Source organism: Emys orbicularis, chromosome 11, assembly GCF_028017835.1.
Source record: "Emys orbicularis isolate rEmyOrb1 chromosome 11, rEmyOrb1.hap1, whole genome shotgun sequence".
In the NCBI taxonomy this organism is placed as follows: Eukaryota; Metazoa; Chordata; order Testudines; family Emydidae; genus Emys; species Emys orbicularis.
The window spans coordinates 54,466,057-54,491,007 of NC_088693.1; positions in this window are offsets into that span (position 1 = coordinate 54,466,057).

Here is a 24,951-nt window from a genome sequence, read left to right on the forward strand (position 1 = left end):
CTCCTCTAATCTAGCATTGAAAAGGGAGCTAGGCTAGAATATTGCCCATTGCTGAATTGGTGCACTACAGAAGGAAGAGGTTCTCTTTTGCCCCTTAGTAAACATATAATGTGGGGCAAACTTTTTTCCATTTCAGTATTACAGAGATATATATCAACAATTAATAGAATTAAGCTAGGGAACCACTTACAAAAGCATTGAATGACACAAAGCTCTTGATGGGCTATGGTCTGTTAATTCTAAAGACTGCCTTTGTCTTCACACCACACAAACAATGCTGCTATGGAACAATACAACTGATGATGCCCAGGATGAGGTTTTCTAGAACTGAGATAAGGCATTATCATTCGATGGTAAATCTATCACAGAAACGCAGGATCCATTCATTTCTTGCAACAGAGACAGCAATACACTGACTAGTGAGTTTTCTTCCTCTAGCAGGCATCTCCCTCCAAAGAAGATTGTTTACATAAAAGAACTAGCAGAGATGGTGGTCCCACCTGGATGATACTGAGGGTGTTTAACTCTTGTATCTGGGGACTAGAATCCATTGAGGTTGCTTCTCTAGCTCACTTACTACAATTTTGCCATTTTTGTTTAAAGAAAAATTTCAAGGAAACGAAACACTCACACTTTTTGTGATTTTTCCGAAATAAATGTTCATGGCACATATTTTTTCCTCCAGTTTTCACACATTTGTTACGATTTCACCAGTTTCACTCTTTTTTGGTAAAAAAATTTCTTTACAAGTAAAAGTAATTATTAGCTGAATAATTCAAAGCAAAGACATGCCATTATTGGTTTGTAGCATAGTGAGACAGCAATGTGATCTAATAACTGCTCTCTGTTTCAGGTACATATCCATAGCTTTTTTTTCTCTACAGTGCAAAGCTGATAGCACAGCATGTAGAGAAAGCCATGATAAACATGGAGCAAAGTGTTTTCCTTGTTTGATCTTAATACACTGACTTATTGATTTTAAAGTCTTGTAGAAAAAGAAATCATAGTCATCTATTCAAAAGAGCCAGACCTTTGATTTATAAGAAGCTTCTGAAATCCTCCACGGTCCCTTTGTAGTTTGCTTTATATTATCATGTTTCTCTTGTGTAGGTTCTCAGCATCTCACTCTCATATTTTCAGAATCAGCTGAAGATTCATTAAGTTTACTGCAGGATTTCATTTATGACTTATGTTCCTAGGAATTATAGATAGTAGGAACATAAAAATCCTACATATATTTGGTAAAACAAAGAGCCTGAGTCAATGGACTTCTATGTCACATCTGAAAATTCAGCTTAGGCTTCTATGTCACTTTGACGCTTTTGAAATTTTACCTGCCATCTATTCCTTACCCCGTCACTGCAAGACTGTTCCATTGAAAGACTTACATGTATGGAGGAAGTCATATTTCCCCTCAGCTCAGTCTCTGAAGTTTTTTGAGAAAGAAGAAAAAAAAAGGGGGGGCGAAGGGAAAGAAAGGTGGTATGGTGCATTCTCCAGCTCTGAGTTGTTGAACTGAAAACCTGCTTAAAGTAACAAAAATAAGACAGCTGCTGCCATCAGATTCCCTGGTGGATAGCTATCCAAAATGCACCATCATTACAAAATACAGCATAAGTTGAAGTCTATGTTTATGGGCTGGGATAGCAAATATGTTGCAGGTCGGAACTGAGATACAATGCAGGTGTGGAAAGTCTTGCATGATATTTTGCTGCACCATGCCTTCTTTCAAGGACAGTCAGACACAGCTACAGAAGAGCTGGAGGTATTATATGGTTTCTAAACATGGGAGGGATAGCTCAGTGGTTTGAGCATTGGCCTGCTAAACCCAGGGTTGTGAGTTCAATCCTTAAGGGGGCCATTTAGGGATCTGGGGCAAAAATCTGTCTGGGGATTGGTCCTGCTTTGAGCAGGGGGTTGGACTAGATGACCTCCTAAGGTCCTTTCCAATCCTGATATTCTATGATTGGTAGCCAGGAAACCTCTCCTGAGTGTCATTGGAAAAGTCACTTAGGCCCTGATCTTCAAAGATCATGCACTGTGACAAAGTCAGGCTGGATAGCTGCAAGAGGGTACTGGAAGGCCTATATATTAGCTCTAGAATGTTAAAGGCCCTTTTTCCTAAAAGCTGAGAAGGGATTACCTCAGGTCAATAAGGGACACCTGAATCCAATTAAGGGCTGCTTGAGGCCTTTAAAAACCCTTCCTCTTGGGAGAGCAAAGGAGGAGAGAGAGAGAGAGAGACAAGGGCAAGGGCAAGCTGGTGCCAGCCTAGTGGCAGCAGGGAAATAGGCTGTTCCAGGGCGAGAGGCTGTGCTCTTTCCCATAGGGGAAACAGCCAAACCTGAGTGCCTGCTAGGGGAAGGAGTCAAGGACTGACACCCCAGGACAACCAACTGGACAACACCTGCCCCAGCAAGGGCAGCAACGAAAGATACCCCCTGAGACTGTTTCCTTTTGTTTGGTGGGGGATCACCCCTAAGGCCAACCCTCAGGCCTACCCTGAAAATACAACCAAGGGAGCACAGAAGGGGGAAGACAAACCCTGCCTGAGTGGGGCTGATTACCCCAGGCCCGCCATTACCAGAGTGGGAAACACTAAGTCTGGCAAGAGAAAAGAGGTGCCTTGCCACAGCACCTAAATACCTTTGATGATCAGGGCTTATGTTCATATTTCTATGTCTGTCTCCATATATCTAAAATGAGGATAATAATACTTCCTTAATTCGCTTAATTCATTAACATTGTAAAATGCACTAGGATGTTAAGACAGGAGATGTTATATAAGTACATGAATGCTGAATTCACCAAATTAAACATTTTCAAAATCTATAGGTGGTGTTTTAAAGGCACACTGTATGCTTCCTTCCTCTCCTCTCTGTCTTTGACAGACATCTCACATGCCAAAGGGAAACATAATTACAATTTGAACAAGACTGCAAGGTGCTGATTACATTTTAACATTACTGTAGGTCACAGCAGCCATTTGTGCCCCTCTCAAACTAAGGGCATGTCATTGTCCAGCAAAATAAAGATGAAAAAATACCAAAATAATCCTACTGTTGCTGATAAAATCTAAAACATGGTCAGAATAGACGTAATGAGTAGATGTTAATTAATTAGGTGGCAATTAATTAGATGGCATTCTTCCCGCTGATTATTATTGTGCCTGTGTCTCCAGGTGATGTTGGGGAGCTTTGTACTGGTGGAGACTCATGGTTTGGATGAGATGGAAATTCAAAGAACTCAGTATGTTTAAAGATTCCACTGCACATTTTATAATGGTACTAAATTCACCCTAGTTCACTGACCCAATGCCCAGTGAAAGAATTATATTCTGCATCCCTTCATTTCAATGGGATACCACTCTTTTTACTCCATGAGCTATTCTGTAGCGTGTGTGCTGACACATTTTTCAAAGGAAGACAAAATGATTATTGCATGAGACGATCATGCTTCTGAAGCACTGCTCCGTGGTCAGGGCGGTATGGAGGTGCTCTGTGTTTCACATAATTCCTGGGGGAAGCACTGATGCTACATTATTTTGTAAAGGGGGAGATTTAGCATACACTTTGCTTCCTGGCTGACCAGCTGGCAGAGGCAATACTCCTCATCCTCTCTGACCCCTCTTTAGTATACTTAAACCCTAAACATACCTTTTGCACCAGTGAGCAAGAGGTCTACATTTGTGACTGGCTCTTTGACGGGAGAGGGGAGATGCTTTCTCTTTCCTTCTGCTCCCCTGTATAAAGCAATCACAATCTGGACCTTACTTTGTTACAATTACAAGGCAATTTGGGATCTCACAAGATGAATGATGCTGTACAACATACAAATATTATCTGAACTCTAAAACAATGCAGATTTGTGCCATTGGTTAGCATTCTCTCAGTGCCTTTTTCCATTGGTGTGATAGTGAACCTGATCAACCTTCATCCTGATAATTACCAAGACATATTTCATTTATCACAGATAAACTGGCCTGTTAATTAAACACAGAACTTTGAATTAGATGTTCTTTTGATATAAAAACATAATGGTGCTTTAGAAAAGACTATTGCATTTGAATGATGATGATGGATAATATTAATACCTCTATGCTATTGGCATCTAGAGATGTTTCAGATAAGATACAGACTGCTTAAAACCCCAGTGTCGGGCTAGAAATACACTGTGGGTTTTTTTTTTTTAATTCAAACTAAATTCTCACATATCTTCAGGTGTTCAAACAAAAAATACTGAGAGACTCACAAGAAAGTCAAGTATCAGGGGTAACCGTGTTAGTCTATATCCACAAAAACAACAAGGAGTCCGGTGGCACCGTAAAGACTAACAGATTTATTTGGGCATAAGCTTTTGAAGGTAAAAAACCTCACTTCCTCAGATGCCTGTGAAAGTTACAGATGCAGGCATTATATAATGAGACACGAAGAGAAGGGAGAACCTCACAAATGGAGAACCAGTGTTGACAGGGCCAATTCGATCAGGGTGGATGTAGTCCACTCCCAATAATAGATGAGGAGGTGTCAATTCCAGGAGAGGTAAAGCTGCTTTTGCAATGAGCCAGACACTCCCAGTCCCTATTCAAGCCCAAATTAATGCTGTTAAATTTGCAAATGAATTTTAGTTCTGCAGTTTCTCTTTGAAGTCTGTTTCTGAAGGTTTTTTGTTCAAGAATAGTTAATTTTAAATCTGTTATAGAATGTCCAGAATGACAGGCCCAAAAAGGAAAATAACAGAAGACCACTGGCCATCACGTACAGCCCCCAGCTAAAACCTCTCCAGTGCATTATCAATGATCTAATACCTATCCTGGAAAATGATCCATCACTCTCAAAGACCTTGAGAGACAGGCCAGTCCTCGCTTACAGACAACCCCACAACCTGAAGCAAATACTCACCAGCAACTGCACACCACACCACAGAAACACCAACCCAGGAACCAATCCCTGTAGCAAACCTCATTGCCTACTCTGTCCCCATATCTACTCTAGCGACACCATCAGAGGATCCAACCACATCAGCCACACCATCAAGGGCTCATTCACCTGCACGTCTACTAATGTTATATATGCCATCATGTGCCAGCAATGCCCCTCTGCCATGTACATTGGCCAAACCGGACAGTCCCTATGTAAAAGAATAAATGGACACAAATCGGACATCAGGAATGGTAACATACAAAAGCCAATAGGAGAACATTTCAACCTCCCTGGACATTTTATAACAGATTTAAAAGTAACTATTGTTGAACAAAAAAACTTCAGAAACAGACTTCAAAGAGAAACAGCAGAACTAAAATTCATTTGCAAATTTAACACCATTAATTTGGACTTAAATAGGGACTGGGAGTAGCTGGCTCATTACAAAAGCAGCTTTCCCTCTCCTGGAATTGACACCTCCTCATCTATTATTGGGAGTGGACTACATCCACCCTGATCGAATTGGCCCTGTCAACACTGGTTCTCAACTTGTGAGGTTCTCCCTTCTCCATTACATGATGTAATGCCTGCATCTGTAACTTTCACTCCATGCATCTGAAGAAGTGAGGTTTTTTTTACCCACAAAAGATTATGCCCACATAAATCTGTTAGTCTTTAAGGTGCCACTGGACTCGTTGTTCACAAGAAAGTCATGAGAGGTGGCAACACTGCAACCAGGCCTGAAAAAACACAGAATGTAGACAGTATGCTGGGATGGTATAATGGGTGTCAGAAATGTAATGAAGACTCAGTTCCAAGGAATAATAGTTATACATTAATAACACTTTGTTATACCCTGTCATATAGTGAATTGTGGCTAAATATTAATGCAGTGTATTATGCTGACTAATCAACATTTTCCACAGAAACTCACATTTCTTTCACACCTCTTTCACACCTCTAATCTTCTACCAAGGCCTGAGCACCCACTCTTTGAAATAAATGGCAGATCTCCTATATATTTCAATGAGAGTAGGCTCAGGCGGTTATGTAGAAAAAGTGACTCTAACAATTAATGATAATTGAAATAATTTGGAAAAAATATTGAATTTTCTCCTTCCCTTGGAACACTTAATTCTCAGCATTCCAGTGCTGCAGATCAGCTATAAAGCATTAGTGGCAGTTTAATAATCAGTTGAAATGAAGTTGTCTCTTTCTGGATATATGAAAGAACACAAACATAAATTTAACACATCACTATGTTTTTGGATGCCTAGCACTTATGACTCTGCATTTGAAATCTGTACAGAATAATCTGATTTGAATCTGAACACATATTCCTAATTCTGTGAGAGTAAATACTTTGAAAGTTCACACTTATGACTATATATTTTTCCATCTGGCTTTTCTGTCGTAGCTAATGATATGGAAATAGCATGCCATTAGCAATTCACTATTGCATATGAATATGTACATAGTAAAAATTACTAAGCATCGTAGTTTTTCAGCCTGCAGACTTCTCGGAGGCTCCGAATTTATAAACCTTGTCAGTACCAATAACGTCTACCATCTAAACTCATGTAGTCCAAGATTTTCAAAAGTGACTAGTGATTGTGGCTGCCTCGTATTTTAGGTGCTCAACTTAATAATACCTTAAAGGGGCAGGATTTTCAAAAAGTGCTGAGCACCCACTCTTTGAAAATAAGACCCCTTTTTGGTGACTCAAGTGGGGAACCCCAACATTTTGGCACCCCAAATCACTCGTCACATTTGAAACTTTTGGCTGTAATTCCTAATAACTTTTCAGAGAGATAAATTATTACAGTTATTGCAGTGATGCCAAAGATTCCAATAAGAGTAAAGATTTTCCTTTAAGTATATAGGGGGTTCCATGATCCGGAGAGATTTCTGGTGATGATGTGGGTGTATGGAAAACAGCCAATTTGTATAGGGAAAGATTGTACCATGGAGTGTTACTGAGAGGGCTATTACACCAGTCCCCTCTAGATGTCTGATAGCATGCTGCTGCACCACAAGCTCAGAGACAACTATGTAGGTGCTCCATGCAGTAAACTGTTCAAGCTCTAGTTCTCAGTGGGTTCTTACAAACATATGTTGTGTGGAGACAACAACAGACATCAGGGCTTTACTTGGGCCACTGGGGAAAAAAAGATGCAATTACCCAAATCACAATTGCTTTAATGGTTACAACAAAAGATCAGCCAAGAGTTCCTAACTCACTCGGCACTCTCTTTCTAATCTGGGAAGCATGTCACTACAATTCTTGACCTTCCCAATCATGCCTGATCAGCTCTTCTGACCAGCCAATGTGAGACTGGAGCCAAGGCTCTCCCCATTCTCCACCTGTGTCTACCGCTTACAATGAGGAGTACCCAGAGAACAAGGACGGCACTCTTCACCAAATCCATGCCCAAGATCTGGATAGGCTGAGCAAGGGGAAGTGTGGTGTTTTATTCCCCAGCTCAGCCAAATAAGAAAAAGAGCACATTTTAGCCCTAGAAAGATGTTTATAATATTTGTGAATGGCACCAAGCTGTGAGGGGGTTGCAAGCACTTTGGAAGATAGGATTAGAATTTAGGATAACCTTGACAATTTAGAGAATTGGTCTGAAATCAACAAATGAAATTAAGTAAAGGCAACTGCAAGGCACTACACTTAGGAAGGGGGAAAAAATCAAATGCACGGCTGCAAAATGGGAAATAACTGGCTAGGCTAGTACTGCTAAAAAGGACCTGGATCACAAATTGAATTTGCATCAACAATGTGATGCAGCTGTAATAAAGGCTAATATAATTCTGGGGTGAATTAAATTAATGGAGATATTCCATCTCCTAGAACTGGAAGGGACCTTGAAAGATCATCGAGTCCAGCCCCCTGCCTTCACTAGCAGGACCAAGTACTGATTTTGCCCCAGATCCCTAAGTGGCCCCCTCAAGGATTGAACTCACAACCCTGGGTTTAGCAGGCCAATGCTCAAACCACTGAGCTATCCCTCCCCCCCAAGGTGTGTAAGACACAGGAGTAATTGTTCTATTCTCCTTGGCACTTGTGAGGCCCCAGCTGGAGTAACGTGTCCAGTTCTGGGTACCACACTTCAGGAAAGATGTAGATAAATTGGAGAAAGTCCACAGGAGATCAACATAAATTATAAAAGATTTAGAAAATGTGCCCTATGGGGAAAATTTAAAGAAAACATGCGAGTTTAGTCTTGAGGCAAGAAGACCGATGGGGGACCTGATAACAGTCTTCAAATATGTTAAATTCTGTTATAAAGAGGATGGTGATCAATTGTTCTCCATGTTCACTGAAGTTAGGACAAGAATAATTAGCTTAATCTGCAGCAAGGGAGATTTAGGTTAGATATTAGGAAAAACTTTCTAACTATAAGGATAGCTTAATTCTGGAATAGGCTTGCAAGGGTGGTTGTGGCATACCCATCATTGGAGATTTTTAAAAACAGACAAACAGCTGTCAGGGATAGTCTAAGTTTATTGGTCCAGCCTCACTGCAGGAGGCTGGACCAGATGACCTCTCGAGGTCCCTTGCTGCCCTACATTTCTATGACTCTATGAAAAAAATGACTCTTTCACAAGGTTTCTGCCAAAAAGCTAAATTGAAATCCTACAAACACTGCAGCAAAAGTAACTTGTTTAGCCCTGATCATGCAGCAAATACTATTGTTAAACCTCAGTGTTCTAATTAGGACTTTATAATTATTATATTTCCTGTGTTTTATTAATATTATGATTATGCCATAATTTATTTTCACTGCATATCTTTAATAACACTTTATTATGTTATTTTGCAGAGTGTAATTGGGCTATTACAATACCAGAAACCTTAAACTCATGCTTAACTGTGCCAGTTCTAAGCTGGAAATGATTTGCCATCTTTCAGTTAAATTGAGAGTAGGAGAGGAACAAAAGAAAGAGGGGAATGGAAACCTACAATTTATTTGCCCTACTCTAGTGCGGCTTTAGTTTTTTCGTTTTTTTTTTTAAATCAGTGAATGGAAGGCAGCAGTTTGCAATTACGAGTATGGATGTATGCTCTGTAAATCAAAGCCATGTACTTACAGTCAGTGAATATATCCTAAATCTTTCGCCATTGTCTTCACTACCACGAGTAATTGATCCAGTTATGCCAGTTGATCCAGTTATCTCCAACATGCGCAAAAAAAAAAAAAAAAATCAGTAATTTGTTTTAATACAGTAATACTTCTTAACAAAAGGGTTTGATTATGATATCCTTGCCCATTCTGAATAACTCCCTACTCCAAAAGCAGCCGTGGTAACTTCAGTGGGGCTACTTGTAGATTAAAGTACTAATCAGTGTGAGTCAGGATACTGGAAACTAGCCCAGAGCTGACTGCAAATTGTTGATGAAAATGGCAACCTTTGCAAATACTTTCTTGAAATGTGGTTTCCATTTTTAGACAGTCTCTACTAATTAACAAGAAAAGAGCTGGTTAAGTTGCCTCTGAAGGCTGCTACACACTTGTTCCAGTCCTATGGCAAAAGGGCCCGAGTTAGCACATAGAGTTCTATAATTGCAAGGAATATAAAAATAATGTGTACAGAACCTTGACCGTTGCAGGAGTATTTTGCAAAACAACAACAACAACAAACCCCCCAACAACATTAGGTTCAATGGTTTTCTCCACTTAAAGGGTTAAAACCACACAGCTAGAATGATATATTCCCAGCCAGCGGACAAGAGGCATAGAAGCAGAAAGTGCATTGTCCCACATGGCTCCCAAATACCACAGGAGAGCCTGCACAGGGTTGGGGCAATATAGGCCAATGCTGTGAGATTTTGAAAATCCCACTCTAAGTTGTATCCCACCCTACGTGTATGTCACAAACTTTTCATTCATCCACCAGGACACAATACATATAAAAATATCAAACAAGTCCAGTGCTGGTACAACACTGGGAAAACATCCTTGGAAGCTTAGGAACACAGCAGAACTCAAGTAAGTACTTTGAGTTCTTGTGAAGGGTTGAAAAGGTTAAGGCAGGACAGATGAGCCAATTAGCCTGTTAGAAGAAGTTCACCTGTGCAGGAAAAGGCAGGGCCTATATAAGCCAGGAACCTGGCAACAGAAGTGGTGGCAGGGAGCCGTCTGCAGTTACTCCTTGGGAGAAGGAAGGAGTGTGTGTGTGTGTGGGGGGTGTAGGGATGAGTTGCCTAAAGTTACTGCCTGGGAGGAGGAAGGAAAGAGATCAGCAAACCCAGAGGCGTGGGGAGGGCCAGGAGGTATGGAAGTAACTCAGGGAAAGGCAGCAGGGTCCAGAGAATGGCCCCTGGCTTCTGTGTAGAGGGTCCCTGAGCCGGAACCTCGAGCAGATAGTGGGCCCAGGTATCCTTGCCAGCCACTGAGGAAGTTGCACTGTGAGGGCAGTGAAGCTGAAGACTGCCTGAGATGGCAGGAGAGCAGGAACTTTGATACACACACACACTCAACCCGCCCTAAAGGGGAAACCACAATAATGACCTGGCTGGAGAGCCGAGTCACGAAGAGAGCAGCTACAGCTCCTGAGAGCGAGCGAGATGCTGCAGAGGAGAAACTGCCAGGGTGTAACTGGTGGAAGGGGTGTCAACCTGATTGAGCTAATCCCCAGAACTGCCAGGAGGTGGTGCTGTCCAGTGGTGAGTGGAGCACCCCATGTCACACTTCTTCTTTCATCAATTAATCTCTTTGATGATATAAATGAGAGACAAGGTGGGTAAGGTAATATCTCTTATTGGACCATCCTCTGTTGGTGAGAGGGACAAGCTTTTGGGTTTGCACAGCATTCTTCTGCATTTACAATGGACCCCCCTCTGGAGTATGAATCAGAACCTTTGCATAAATGCATCCAAAACCAAGATCTCTACCACTGGAAGTAAAGGAAAATCTCCTTTAGTTTAGTAGCAGTAACATAATAATGGTGCCTCTAGCATCTTTTCATAGAACTATATGCTGCTAATTAATGCATTAAATCTGAGCAACGTAATTTCAGTCTCTTGTTAGCATGAGACTTCTCTTTTCAGGTTGTCTAGAATTAATAAAATCATAACAGCTCTTCGATTGCTCATAATACTTATTTATAGATCTTTTCCAGTCGGATCATATTCCAAAAAAACATAAGAATTCCAGGATAAATTGTCATATCTGAACATCAGGTACATGCATGTTATTGGCGAAGACCTAACCAAACACTGAGTCATGGTTGCATCTTTTGGATATTCTTGTTGATCACAGTGTTATAAAGCTAACATATATGTGCTGTACACATCTTCAAAATCCACAACAAACCCATGTATCAAATTTTTCAACGTTGGGTGCCTGAACATTCTGGTCATAATATATATGACTTCCTTTTTTTGTATTAAGTAGTCATGCTGCTTTCTGTAGTTTTCTTTAGACATTATTTTGCTCTGGCCTTATTTTATGGTGATATACCTATAGATCTGTGCATATTTCTTATATATTTTCTCTTACATTCTGAGTAATTTTAACAACCACAAAACATACATGCTAATATAATATCCATAACAAAATTGCCTCAAGACTTTTTACAATGAAAAATCAATAACAAGTGGCATTGTACATGTATTAAATATATTCCTTTTTATTTTAAATATAAAAGAGTTCCAACTTCTGATTGAGGTAGAAAGCGGTTTCCATCCTGTAGAGCAGACTTGATAAAATCTCTTGCCCTGAGCATTTCAATTTATGTTTACCACATTTTACATAGCAAAAAAGCTAACATGTTGTTATGCTACATATCTATATGCACTTCCTGCTAGTTCCAGAAGAGAATTCTTGCTTCAAAGACATATGAACGGTATGTGGAATCTCATTATTTGCTCTTTTGTTGCCAAATAATGATTTTGATCAGAATTCATGTTTACCAGATTCAGCCCATCAATTCTGAGGACAAATATTTTGTTGTTTATTTAGGTGGGGTCTACGTTATATATTCTGAGTATGACAGAATACTTTTATAATGGGCATATTCCACTGTGATGACCTTGTCCTTTTCTCTTCAATTATAATTTTAATACTAACAGCTCTTTATTTTTTTAACACCACTTTTCCTTGAAATTTTCAAGGGAACTGGTCAAAAGCCCATTAGAATCAATTGATGGGGCTGTAAATGCAGCAATCGCATATACTATACTCATAATCTTTCTCAAGGTAACTTTGGATTCCTCCATACAAATTACGTCAACTCCACTCATTCTTCATAGGGGCTCAGTTCCTTATGTGGAAACCACAGCTACAAGTATGTCTCTGCTTAACCTTACATTATAATCATTATTCCCTAGAACAGGGGTTCCCAAACTTGGTTTGCGGCTTGTTCAGGGTAAGACCCTGCCCACTTCCTGTAGCTCCCATTGGCCGGGAACAGCGAACCGTGGCCACTAGGAGCTTCGAGCAGCCGTACCTGCAGACGCTCAGGTAAACAAATTGTCTCACGGCCCGCCAGGGGCTTACCCTGAATAAGCTGCAAACCAAGTCTGGGAACCCCTGCCCTAGAAGGAAGAAATAGCACAGAGGCATTCTTACACTTTATCATAGATTCATGTATTTCCTAAATGTCCATTAACATATTATATACTGTACAACATTCTTATATATTGGTCATAGCATATATCTTCATAGAAGGGGTTGGGTGATTCCTTCTCACCCCTCCTCACCACCTCCTCATATATATTATGCCTTACGCTTAGCAGACTTTTAAAAATTCATTTAACACAAATTCATTATTCATTTCCTTGGTCTTATCAGACATATATTTAAAAGGAACTCACTGTGAAAACAAGATCCATGTAGACTGGTGCATTCTAAATTAGTTTTCAAGAATCCCATTATAATATATCTATTCACTGAAACGGACACTGATAAACGTCCACTTTGAACTTCAAGACTTGTGTGACATACTAAAGGGAAAGAGGAATCCACAGGAAGGAGAATAATTTTCTTTGTCAACTAATCTTACATCTGTTGTTGCAAAGAGATAGGAGAATGTTTCTTAAAATAGCTCCATTTTTATGTATGACAAAGAAGAAGTAATTGCCATACTGACAAACTTGCTGATTCACGTCACAACAGGGTCATTCTTTACAAATCCTTTCCTGCTTTGTACTCCTTTCCACTTCATCTATATTCCAGAAAGTTATACATATATTGTTTTTATTCAAATTCAAAAAAGTATTTTCCATAAATTTGTCAGAGATCAAAACTCCTCTAGTCTTCTGTGGGGTCAGATTTCACCTCTGGTGTTTTTTTTTACTGCACATTTGTAGAAAAAAGTGCTCTCTATAAAATTGTCACATTTCCTATGACAAAGCTATGAATTATTAAATTAGATACCTTTTCAATATACTGTATGAAACTAGTTTGATTTTAGGGTCTAATCCAACAAGATGAAGAGTATCTCGTGCAAGATGCTAATCATCTTTAATACCCTTTGTCTTCCATGGGAGTTAAGAACACTCGACACAGTGCAGTAGAGTGTCCATAAGTACTAGTAATTTGTTTAACGTGAGTATAATAAAGTAACTTTAAAGCTTGATCCTGTGCCCGTTGACGTCAATAGGAGTTTTGTCATTGATCTTCCTTCCATTTAAGATAATCTCCTAATGAACATCAGCCCCTCCCATCAATCTAAAGGGAAAGAACCATAATAAAACCATAAAAAGAGAGAATGAACAGATCAAGAAACATAGGCCATCAGGTGTTCAGCCCCTTGTGGGCCCAGGCCATTTTAGTGGTCTTAAGGTCAATCCTGTTCATAATTTAATTGGGTCCTTGGCTTTTGGTTTGTACACACCATATCTTTCATGATGGTCAGTATCTCAAAACAAAATACATGAATCCAATTAAACTGAACAGTCAGAATGTCTGAAGATTATTACACAGGGTATTTATAATACATACATTCATCGTGCCAAGCACACTGCCAGGACTTAACAAACAATAAACAGCAAGAATGCATTGGTTCACTACAATTTGAACCTTTTTCAGTATCACAAAGAATCTATTTGCACGGAAGAACTCATGGGATTAAATGCTCAAGAGCTGTCTTTGACAGAAGCACAATTACATTGTTTAGGAATCTTTAGGCTCATTTATAGTCAGCTCTGGAAGTATATCGAGTGGGCATTACATTAACTCTGCTCCCATTTAAATGAATGGTAAAACTCCCATTGACTTCAATGCTGACTTAGACCAATGCTAAATACTTTTTAAAATCCCACCTATACAATAAGACATCTGTTGAAGAAGATATACAGAAGTTATAAGGAAAACCCACTATTCATCCAGCTTGGGATGTAATGAAATCCCTGTAAAAATCTAAGCATATTGCCTCAAACTTTGATAAATTGCTAAATAAGCAAAAGAAATCCCAACATGGGTTCTAGGATTATTTGGGAACATGAAATTGGTAAGAGCATTACACCTAAACCATAGAAAATAATCCTGTGAAATATATAGAAAACTTTTTAGGACCCTGCAGTACAAGATCTTACATAGAACTTATTGGACATTTACCAGGCTTAAAAGAATGAAGCTTAAGATAATGGATCAGAGTTGGAAATGTAACAAAAAACATGCAAAAGAAGGCCTTTAACACATATATAAATAAGCATTTATATTCAGAAAACAGGGGGGGGAAAACTGAGGATTAAGACTGAAAATAAGAAGAGCAATGACAATAATGTTCTTAGGTTAATAAGAAAGTTCCAGAGTCAAGTTTGATTTTAAAGAGAATAATTTCCTCGGGTTAATTATTTTGTGAGGGGTATTTGCTTTCTTCTTCCCCATTAAAGAAGAAGCGTATTCTTAAAAAAATCAACATGAAAATATTTGTACTTGAACAGAACTGAAACAAATATGTCACATGAATAATTAAGCTTCCAAACTGTGGCTAAGAGAAGATGTTTCAGTCTCAGTCTATATTACTGAAGCTCACTGGAAAAAATAAACACATTGGATGGGATACACAAAAGTGACTTAAGACCATGTGTTCAATGAGACATGCTCTCAAGTCATTTAGGCTCTTTTGAAAATCCCATATATTGAGAATCTGATTATGGAGCCCTGGGAGAGGTCTTACACACAGGAACAGCCCCACAGAATTCAAGGTACCCATGACCAGCCCCCCTCATGGTAGACAGAGCTTCCACTTGACACACCTTACACTGTCTCCCGGAGGAGACAGCTTTAAGCTCCATCCAGAACTTTATAGGAGCCACAAAAGCAGAATGTGCCATGTGTTTCACTGAGTCAGTGCATCCCTGGCTCCCTTGCCACCCACTTTTTGGGTTCTGCTGGCTGGCTCTGGGGAAGGATATAGTCGGTGTCACCACAAACATCTCCCAGTAGACTGTCTGCTGCTGGGGGCCTGGGAAAGACCTTTTGTGTATTTGGACCGTAGTGTATTGTACATTCTAAAGCAGTATTTCTCAAACTGGGGTCGCCGATTGTGTAGGGAAAGCCCCTAGTGGGCCGGGCTGGTTTGTTTACCTGCCCCGTCCGCAGGTCCGGCCGATCGCGGTTCCCACTGGCCGTGGTTTGCTGCTCCGGCCAATGGGGGCTGCTCGAAGTGGCGCGGGCCGAGGGACGTACTGGCCACCGCTTCCAGCATCTCCCATTGGCCTGCAGCGGTGAACCACAGCCAGTGGGAGCCGTGATCGTCCGGACCTGCTGACGGGGCAGGTAAACAAACTGGCCCGGCCATGCCAGGGGCTTTCCCTACACAAGCGGCGACCCCAGTTTGAGAAACACTGTTTTTAAAGGTTAGAGACCCAAACTTGCAAACATCTTTGAACATCCCTAAGTTTATGCACATGAGTAATGGTCTTAATCAAACATTTACCATCTAAACATGATAATTTTGAGGGGGGAAGGTTGACAGAAAATGGCTTTTCAAGGAAATGCAAATTTTCAGAAAAAAATGTCCACTTCTTTCAAACATTTTAGGGTTTTGTTGGAAAACCAGGAAACCATGTTTTGTTTGTTTTCAGAAATCAAAAACCTAAAAACATTCAAAGAAAAACGTGGACAAAAACAGAAAAAAAAATTCCCAGGCAAATCTAATGAGTAGCCCATTAAATTCAGTGTTTGCATAATCAGGGCCTAACACCATGATAACATTTGCATGTATAGTTAAGCAATACTGTATTAATAATACATATAGGACCAAAGCTTTTTAATGCTGTGATTTACTGTGTATTGTAACTGTATTTGAAGAAGTAAACAGGAAATTCTTTCTCTGGAGACTTCAGCATTAGAAAGCTGTGGGTTATATCTTTGCAGGGCCGGCTCCAGGCACCAGACAACCAAGCTGGTGCTTGGGGCGGCACCTGGAGGGGGGCGGCGCGGCGCTCGGGCCGCCGGGGAGAGCGGGGCCACAGCCGGGCTCGCCGCCCTCCCCCCCCGCGCCCTCCCCCCGGCCGGCAGCCGCCCTGCGCTCTGGCCGCCGGGGGGAGAGCCGAGCCCCAGCCGGGGCTCGCCGCCCTCTCGCCGCCCCGCCGCCCTGGGCCCGGCGCTCTGGCCGCCGGGGGGGGGGGGGGGGAAGAGAGCCGAGCCCCCACTGGGGCTCGCCGCCCTCCTCCCAGGGCTCCGGCCGCCCTCCCCTCCGGCGCCCTCCCCCCGGCCGCCGGGGGGAGAGCAGAGCCCCCGCCGGGGCTCGCCGCCCTCGCCCCGGGGCTCCGGCCGCCCTCCCCCCGGCGGGAGAGCGGAGCCCCCCCGGGCTCCCCTAATTTCTAAAGATTATTTTATTTTCTAGAACCAAAATATATATTTTATTTTAGGATATCTGAAAAATATAGAAGTACATATACATATATTATCTAAAAGAGTCAGCAACTCTCTGTAGAAGTAAATCAACTTCATAAAACCAATGCAAAAGAATAAGCAAACAATTTAAATTACACAGTTAATTACTTAATAGTCATCAGTTGTGTTAGTAAAGGGGAAGAAACTCTATAATTATCTTTCCTTTGGAAGGCGAATTTGATTAAATGTTAAGTACCATCTAATCTGATTGCATATAAAATGTTATCAGACCTCCCAATGAAAAGCCATCCAAAAAGGCTGTCAATTTCAAGAAACTTCCTTATGACCATTACTTATTTTGGGGCAGCCATCATTTGAGGTAAGCCCTGGAGAGGAATGAAAAGTGAATGAAGGTAATCATTATTTAATATTTCTTTCTTAGAAAGTTCTCCAATTATAATTGGTAAAATAGAAATTATTGTCACTGGGACGGAAATTTCCATTGTAAGGATATCTTTGTAATTTAGAAGGTAATTGGGGTCTTCTGCCTTTTTGCCTTCAAAAGCATTAATTTCCATTTAACTGGTTCGAATATTCTGATGTTGATGCTATAAGACAGGATCATAAGAAACAGTACAAAATTGTCTAGGATATTGATATTAGAGATAAGTGAAACCAATGGTATTTAAGGTTTTGTGAGTTCATGTGAATCCTTATTTTTTTATAAATGAAAACCTTATTGTTTATAAGCTCAAGTCCATTATAGGAACAAATTATCACTCAAGAGAACCAGTGCTGTGCCAATAATGGGGAAAATAACGGGAAATGACTCACTATGCTGCTTTTCTACACAGACAGAAACATGAAAAGCCATCCAGACTGCATAATAGATGGCAGGTTTTAAAATGGCATGGGAGAATGATGAAGACTGAGAGCTCTCCCTCTGTTTATGCATTAATAGTACGTTTATGAACCTAGTACTAGTAAGATTATCTCAGGTACTTATATAGCCCCTTCTACCATAGTATTGACACCTCACAAACATTAATGTACTTAATCTTATAACTCTCTGTAGTGGTTCGTGGGGTACCCAGGACTGTGATTTACCTTGTTACCCCCCCTGCCTCCATCAGAAGGGAGTCTGTCCTGTGGTAGCTGGGTGTCTGCTCCCTGACATTGCCAGCCCTTCAGCGACTCAAACACTGTCCTCTGAGTTTATGCCAGCCCTAACTTCACCTGGCAGGTTAACAATAGGTGCACCAATATCCTAATCCCTTTGAATCATTCGCCTCTGATATTCAGCCCCACACACTAGCTACTCACTGATATCCCAGATCATCTTCCCCGAAAGGTGCAGGGTACCCTCAATTTACCAGTGTTACCTTAAACCGGAGCACTTGTAATAAAACAAAATTAAGTTTATTAAAGTAAGATTAAAGATTGTACTAGAAATAAGAGAAAGTAGTGGAAATAACACAAAACAAAAATGTGATCCTGGGTCTACACTTATTAATAGTTACCTTTCTAATAAAGTAGATTTTTCCCCAAAAAAGTTCAGGGAGGGAAAGTCACAGGTAAAGTGTATGACATGCACTTGCTTAAATATGTTACTAATTCAGGGCTCAAACATTGATATGTTGTAATTCCGTAAGCCTGTGAATTCAGGTAGCTCATGGCCACTGAATTTTCACTTCAGAGATTATTTTTGCCTGTCCACACATTACCTGTTCCAAGTTCTTTGTGGTTAATGCTGCAGGAAGAAAGACCTGACACCAGGAATGTGGTTTAACTAGGCCATAACTTTGTTAAGTAAGACATTTGAGAACTATGTAGCAATAATGTGTTCAGTGAAGGTCCATCTTTCCTTTGTAACCCATTCCCCCCAGTTGTGGCACTGCCACTAACACCCCAGCCCATTAACCTGGTCCCAGCATTGTTGCTGGGACCCCATTATCCTACCCTCCTATGAGAGTTAAGGAAGTGGGGGAAGGGGAATTTTCTCCTCACTGTACCAGACATTAGGAGCCCCAACCTCATTCCTGAACTTCTTTAGGAGATGCTTTTTTCTAATCTGCTTCCAATTCTGGTTTATCAGGGAGTCAGACCCCCCCCCCATTGAAGGAATGCCTGGACACTGACCAAGTTGTGAGAACTTGCATTTTACAACCTAACTTACTGCCTAGGTCCTGGGCTGCTGAGAAGGGAGCAAAAACCACACTCAAGCCCAGCTGGCAGTGAGGGGAAATTTTTTTCCGAGCCCCAAAAAGTTACTAGAAGGATGTTCATAGTAAGGTCCACACACACAAAAAAAAAAAACAAAACAAAAAAAAACCACCAAACAGTTCTGCTCTAATCATGAATGGGGAGGAATTTTCTTCCTGGAACAGAAAGCACCACTGTGCAGCGGAAAGGGCTTATAAACCTATCCTCTGAGAGGGAGCCAATAGGCTTGTGCAGCACCGTTCTGTTAAACCAAATCAGCCACAGAGCCCCCCCATCTCAAGTCCATGAGGAGGGATGGGGATGGCACAATCCTTAAAAGAGCCAAAGGTTTTCTTTCCCCTACTGGCCCAGAAAAAAACACCTCACCTTCGTGGCATTTTTATCATGTGAGAAAGCTTTTAGTCCTAAAAGACATGTTTGTTTTTGGTTGTTGAAGGTTCTGGATAGTGGGAGTTATGTGATCAGTAGGAGAGTTTGCTCCCTGCCTTGGGGTCTAATTTGTCAATGCTTGCCAACCCTGGGACTTGGGCTGGAGTTTCTGGAAAAGGAGAACATGTATATTTGTAAATAAAGTATGTTACACTTAGACTATACCAGACTCTGCTGTGTCACTGATTTCCTCCCCACTGGGAAGCCAACCTGAAAGGCCCCACCAGCATCTCCTGACACTCTGCAGAAGGGCAGCACTGGTGTCAGAATGTGACACTGGTTTCAGGAGAAAAGGCAATAATATATTTTCTCCACTTTCCCTCTGCCCTGCTTTTCCATCCTATGTGTATCATCCTATCATCCTAAGTACCATCCTATGAGTTTTCTATTATATTCAAACATTGAATAGTCTCCATCAATTAATAATGTTTTAGCTCTTTTTGTTTGTTTCACAATACTCTTTACATTTATGCGTAGACATTTTATTCCACTCTCAGCAGCACTCTACAAATTGCATAAAAAGAGGGAAAGAATTATGTTTGACAAAGGTGTGACAACAGTGTTGCTATTCTGGGAGAAAATCAACAAACTGGGCTTCGTGCTGCTATTGTGAAACTTTTTGATTATATAGACATCAAAATTCCAAAATGTATCCCAACTGACTGCACTTTTTATGGATGTAAGAAGATATTTTCCAAGTGCCCGTATAGTATTTGATTCCTGAATAGAAATCTTCACCTACTTAAATTTTCATCCCTACAGGTTTATGTTCACAGAAATAAAACATTTATCTTTGTAAATCACATTCACTGTGTGAATCATATGGATTACAATGAATCATGGAAGGAAAATCACCCAAGTGAGGATGGAATCTGTTATTCTCACTAGGGAAGTAGAGTTTTTTTCCAAATGTAATTTAGTGAAATGACTGTTTTGTTGGATGTTTTTGGCCATTGGTGTGTGTTGGGCCTTAGGGTTTGTTTTGTTTTTATTATTCAGTCTGCTGGGGATCTTTGTGTCTGAAGCAAATTAAAATAAAAGCATTCTTTTGTTGCAGTTTCTCAATCTCCTTTATCCCACGTCCACTCCTGCCTCTAGTGTATGTGGATTTGCATTAGCTAAAAGACAAATAAAGAAATACAGTTTAATTACCTTATTGTGTTTCTGCTGCTCCACTGCTGTCTTGAATTTCTTTTGCCTGGTTTTACTTTGTGTTCAACCTCTCTTGCTTTTTCTGTCTTTTTTTATTTTTCCATTTTTTTCTAACCATCTGTATTTCATAGGAGTAATAACAATGGAGTAAATGCAAGATAAAGACAGCCATTAGTATGATAACAGAACTTGCTGAGTTCCCACCTTTTCCTATCACTGCTACTAATGAAAACCAGTGCAGCAGTTAAGTTTTAGAAACTGCCTCTCTTATTTATCAAATCGAGATAAAAAAGAAAACTGATTCACTTTTTTCCCCACACACTTGCAACACATGAACTTACGCTGGTTTTATTAGCTGTGAGCTTTTTAACTATAATGTTTTGTTCTTCTATATCACTTTTAGTACAAGCACCTCACAATGCTTTAGAAATATTACGGGTCAGAATATGGTGGGCTCTTATTCAGGTGTCTGGACTGTGTGTGGGCAGGAAAGGAATGGAGGGGAAGAGGAGGTGAGATAGACTTCCCCCATGCACGCACAACATATATAAGGGTCAGCCACAGTTGCAGATCCTGTGGTTGGTGGAGTGAAGGTACTGGTCCCTCTTATACCCATTGTCCCCCATCCCCCCATGAAAGAAGATATTTAGATGAGACTATGAAAATGATGCACAGGGAGCCCTTAGCCATGCAGCTTACAAGGAGTGAAGTGGGGAGCAAAAGGAAGCAAGAGCTAATTAGCACCAAGAATGGCTGGCAAAGTCAAGGAACTTGACTGATACTGGAAAAGCCAAAGAAGGCATTTGATATTGGTGGCAAAGTGTCCATATGAGCTTTTTGTGAACTTTTGAGCTCTGTATCTATATCTGTATACTCTAGCAGGCTGGTTTTCATTATGTATTTTGCCTTCTTTCCTTAGGATAGGTCACACGATGCAAACTATATGGTGTTTCTCCTGTCTGTCTGACTGGTTAAGATCACCCCATAACTAGACAGTCAGCCCAAGTCAGCAGAAATCACTTTCTCTTAGTTCCCAGGGCAAGAGGCTGGATTTCATTTGAGCTTTCAAATCCAGCTGGAAAGAAATAAAATCTTTCCCAGTCCCCGTACTAAACCCTGGCAGGCAGTAGTCTGGTACATTAATACTCTCTGGAATCTCACCAGCCTTACTATTTGACATTTTAATTCATATAATGATGTCTGAGTTTTTAAAAGGGAAACTATTTCCTCAAGGTCAGAGCTCTAGCATTGCTTCACAGCTCAGGCCAAGACTCCCTTCTTGTTCCACAAAACCAGTGTGAATAGACATGAATCTGCACCTTGCTTATGGCTTCATAATAATGTTGGACCATAGTCAAAACACAAACCTGTTTGTATTTAAGGCTTGGGAACTCAAATGGAATACTTTCCCAAAAAACTTCGTGACAACTTTTTTGTGAACCTTAAAGGATACACTCAAGTTCTGGCTGGGATCAACTTTGGATAAACATCCACCTACTTTGATATGTTTCTCAACAAACCTGAAACTTCAAACTTTCTCAGGTTCACCCTTTCCTCCTCACTCCTGACTCCCCTTTGCTCTTATAATTCATTCAGTAAGAGATTTATAAGCTAATAGAAAAGAACATCTAATTTTAGGGTAATTTCTTACTTAGATGATATTTATAAATGAATCTTTTCATAGTGCTGACTTTCAGAACTGTGGGGATAGTGCTGTGGTTATTTTTTAAACAGAGATTGGCGGGTGGTGGACGTGACATGTGATCACAACCACTTCCCAGGTCCCATGATTGGTGTCTCAGCATTTTAAAGCAGCCAGTCAAACAGACTTTGGCATGAAGGCCTAGAGCATTTTGTGTTTGTTTGGAAAACCCTTGTGAACTAAACACAAATACACTGTCTTGAATCCAGGAAAGCATTTAAGCATACACTTAGCTATAAGCAAAGGAGTAGTCTCATTGAGGTCAGTGGGTCTACACATATGCTTAAAGTGAACCATGTGCTGAAGTGTATTTCTAGATTGAGGCCTACATCCCCATGATTATACTAATTTATTTTTGTTTCATGTCTATTACATTTTTAAAAATACCCTTGCCCTATGGGGTGCCTTGAATGGACTGAAACCTTTCAATCCCTTCCAACTTTGCTCTACAATTTATTTATTTTGTAAAACTTGATTAAGTAGAAAACTTTGGCATCAAATGAAATAAAGAATTACAGATTACATGGCAAGCTAAAATATGCGGAATGCGTATATTAGAGATTTGTCTCCAGTAATTACAAATCACAGTTTAAGAAAATCCATTTCACTTTCTCATGTAATCATGTTAATTAGGACGTTTGTAGTTCGTCATGAAAGTTATTACGAGATCGCATGAACAATGGTGCATTTTTTGCTCTGTTTTGGAAGACCTTGGCAATGATTTTATTTGTAAAATAACAAAGCGATTAGCTTATATTATGAGCTATTACTACTTGCTATTTGTATTGCAATATCACAGAGGTGCCTTACTTGAGAGATGGCCCCATAGTGATAGGCATTGAACAAACAAAGAGTAAAACAATCTCTACTTTAAGGAGTTTACAATCTAAACAGATAAGAGAGACCAAGGAATGATCTCCATTTACTGATGAAAAACTGAGGAACAGAGAGTTTATGGCCCCAGTTCAGTGAAGCTTTTAAGTATGGAAGTAATTGTATCCCCATTTAACAAAGAATATAGGCATATGCTTAAGTCCCATTGACATCTGTGAAACTTAAGCACATGTTAAAGAGCTTTGCTGAACAGGTCTGGCTTCATTCATATGCTTAAAATTAAGCATATGCTTAATATCTTTCTGATTCAGTGCAAAAGTGACTTGTCCAGGGTCACACAGGAAATCGGGTGGCACACAGTGGCATCCAGAAATTAAACCCAGATCTCTTGAGTCACAGTCCAATGCCTGAGCCACAAGACTAACCTTCCTTTGACAAGGCCACCCTTTCTTACAGCTGGTAAATACTGGGAAAATATTCACTCATGACTTCTCGTGCTATATTAACAAAATCCACAGATATATGGTTTTTGATATCTAGTACCAGCCCAGTCATCTTACTTGTTTTCTCCAGAAATGAATTGTTTTCCTGAGACTAAACAGATCCAAAAATATATAGCTGGATAGGTTTCTGCACTGTGATGCATTTATGAGAGGGCACATAAAGATGAGAGCCATACAGCTTGACTGGGACATGAAAGGTATCAGCTAAGGCAGACAGTAACAGATGAAACAACTGTGTTTGTTCTTAGGCTGATAATAAGAACATGAGTTTTCTAAAGTTCACACACAACTCTACAGTATCTCACAATAACACATTTGATATAAAAGTTACAATCTGGTAACCTCTTACTTTGTGTCTGTCCCCATTTCACTGCACAATATCATAATAGGGTCCCTTTGAAAGTCTGAGACATAACTGACAAAAAAAGGTAGGTGACAAAAAAGAAAATAAAGTGTTTCTGCTCTAGGACTTAGTTATTGATCAAAAAGGATTCATCATAGTTAAAAAGTTTGGGCATAACTGGCTTTTATTCTTCTCCTTGATTCATATACAGTCAGTATCCTATTATACTGCTACTCAGGAAAGATGTCTAGGGGAATAATATGTTTGAACAATACATGCCAGTTGCTCCGTAGATTGCTGCTCTGAATTAACCTATCAGAAGGTAACTAAAGGATTCACTTTGTTCCAGATGTCATAGCAATAGAAAGCATCTCTAACAAATAGAAATAGCTTGGGTGCCCCAGTAACAATTTGACCAGTAATATGTAGTCGGTATAGGTTAGAGCTGTACTCTCTTGCAGCTTCATTCAAGTAATAAAGAATGTGGGTTTGTGATATTGCTGGAGTCAATACTTCTATTTCTTATTTATTCCAGAGCAGAGAATGGCTTCTGAGTATCACAAGCCAGCATTTAACACATTGTGTAACTTTATGCAGCATATCATGCTATAATTAGCAGTAGGCTTCTACAGCTCAAAGGCAGCCATGTTATGAGCTGTGTATATTATACATGTAGGCACATCCCAAAACAATAGTAGACTTGTTTTTAACCAAAGGACAATTTTTAAGGTGTATACTATACATGCGTATGTATAGTGCCTAACACAATGAGGCACCAATCTTGGTTGAGTTCTCTACATCAGCAGTTCTCAACCTGTGGCCTTGCATGTAGCCCAATCAGCACACAGCTGCCACCAGTGTGACATCCTCAGGGCCATACTGATAATATATATATTGTGTGGATGTTGCCCACATAGCACATAGAGAGCTGCATATGTGACCCACAATGGTAAATAAGTTGAGAACCACTGCTCCAGGTGTTACTGTAATATAAATATGTTAAAGCATATAAGCAATTCTTAATTTTTAAAAGGTTTTTTTTGAC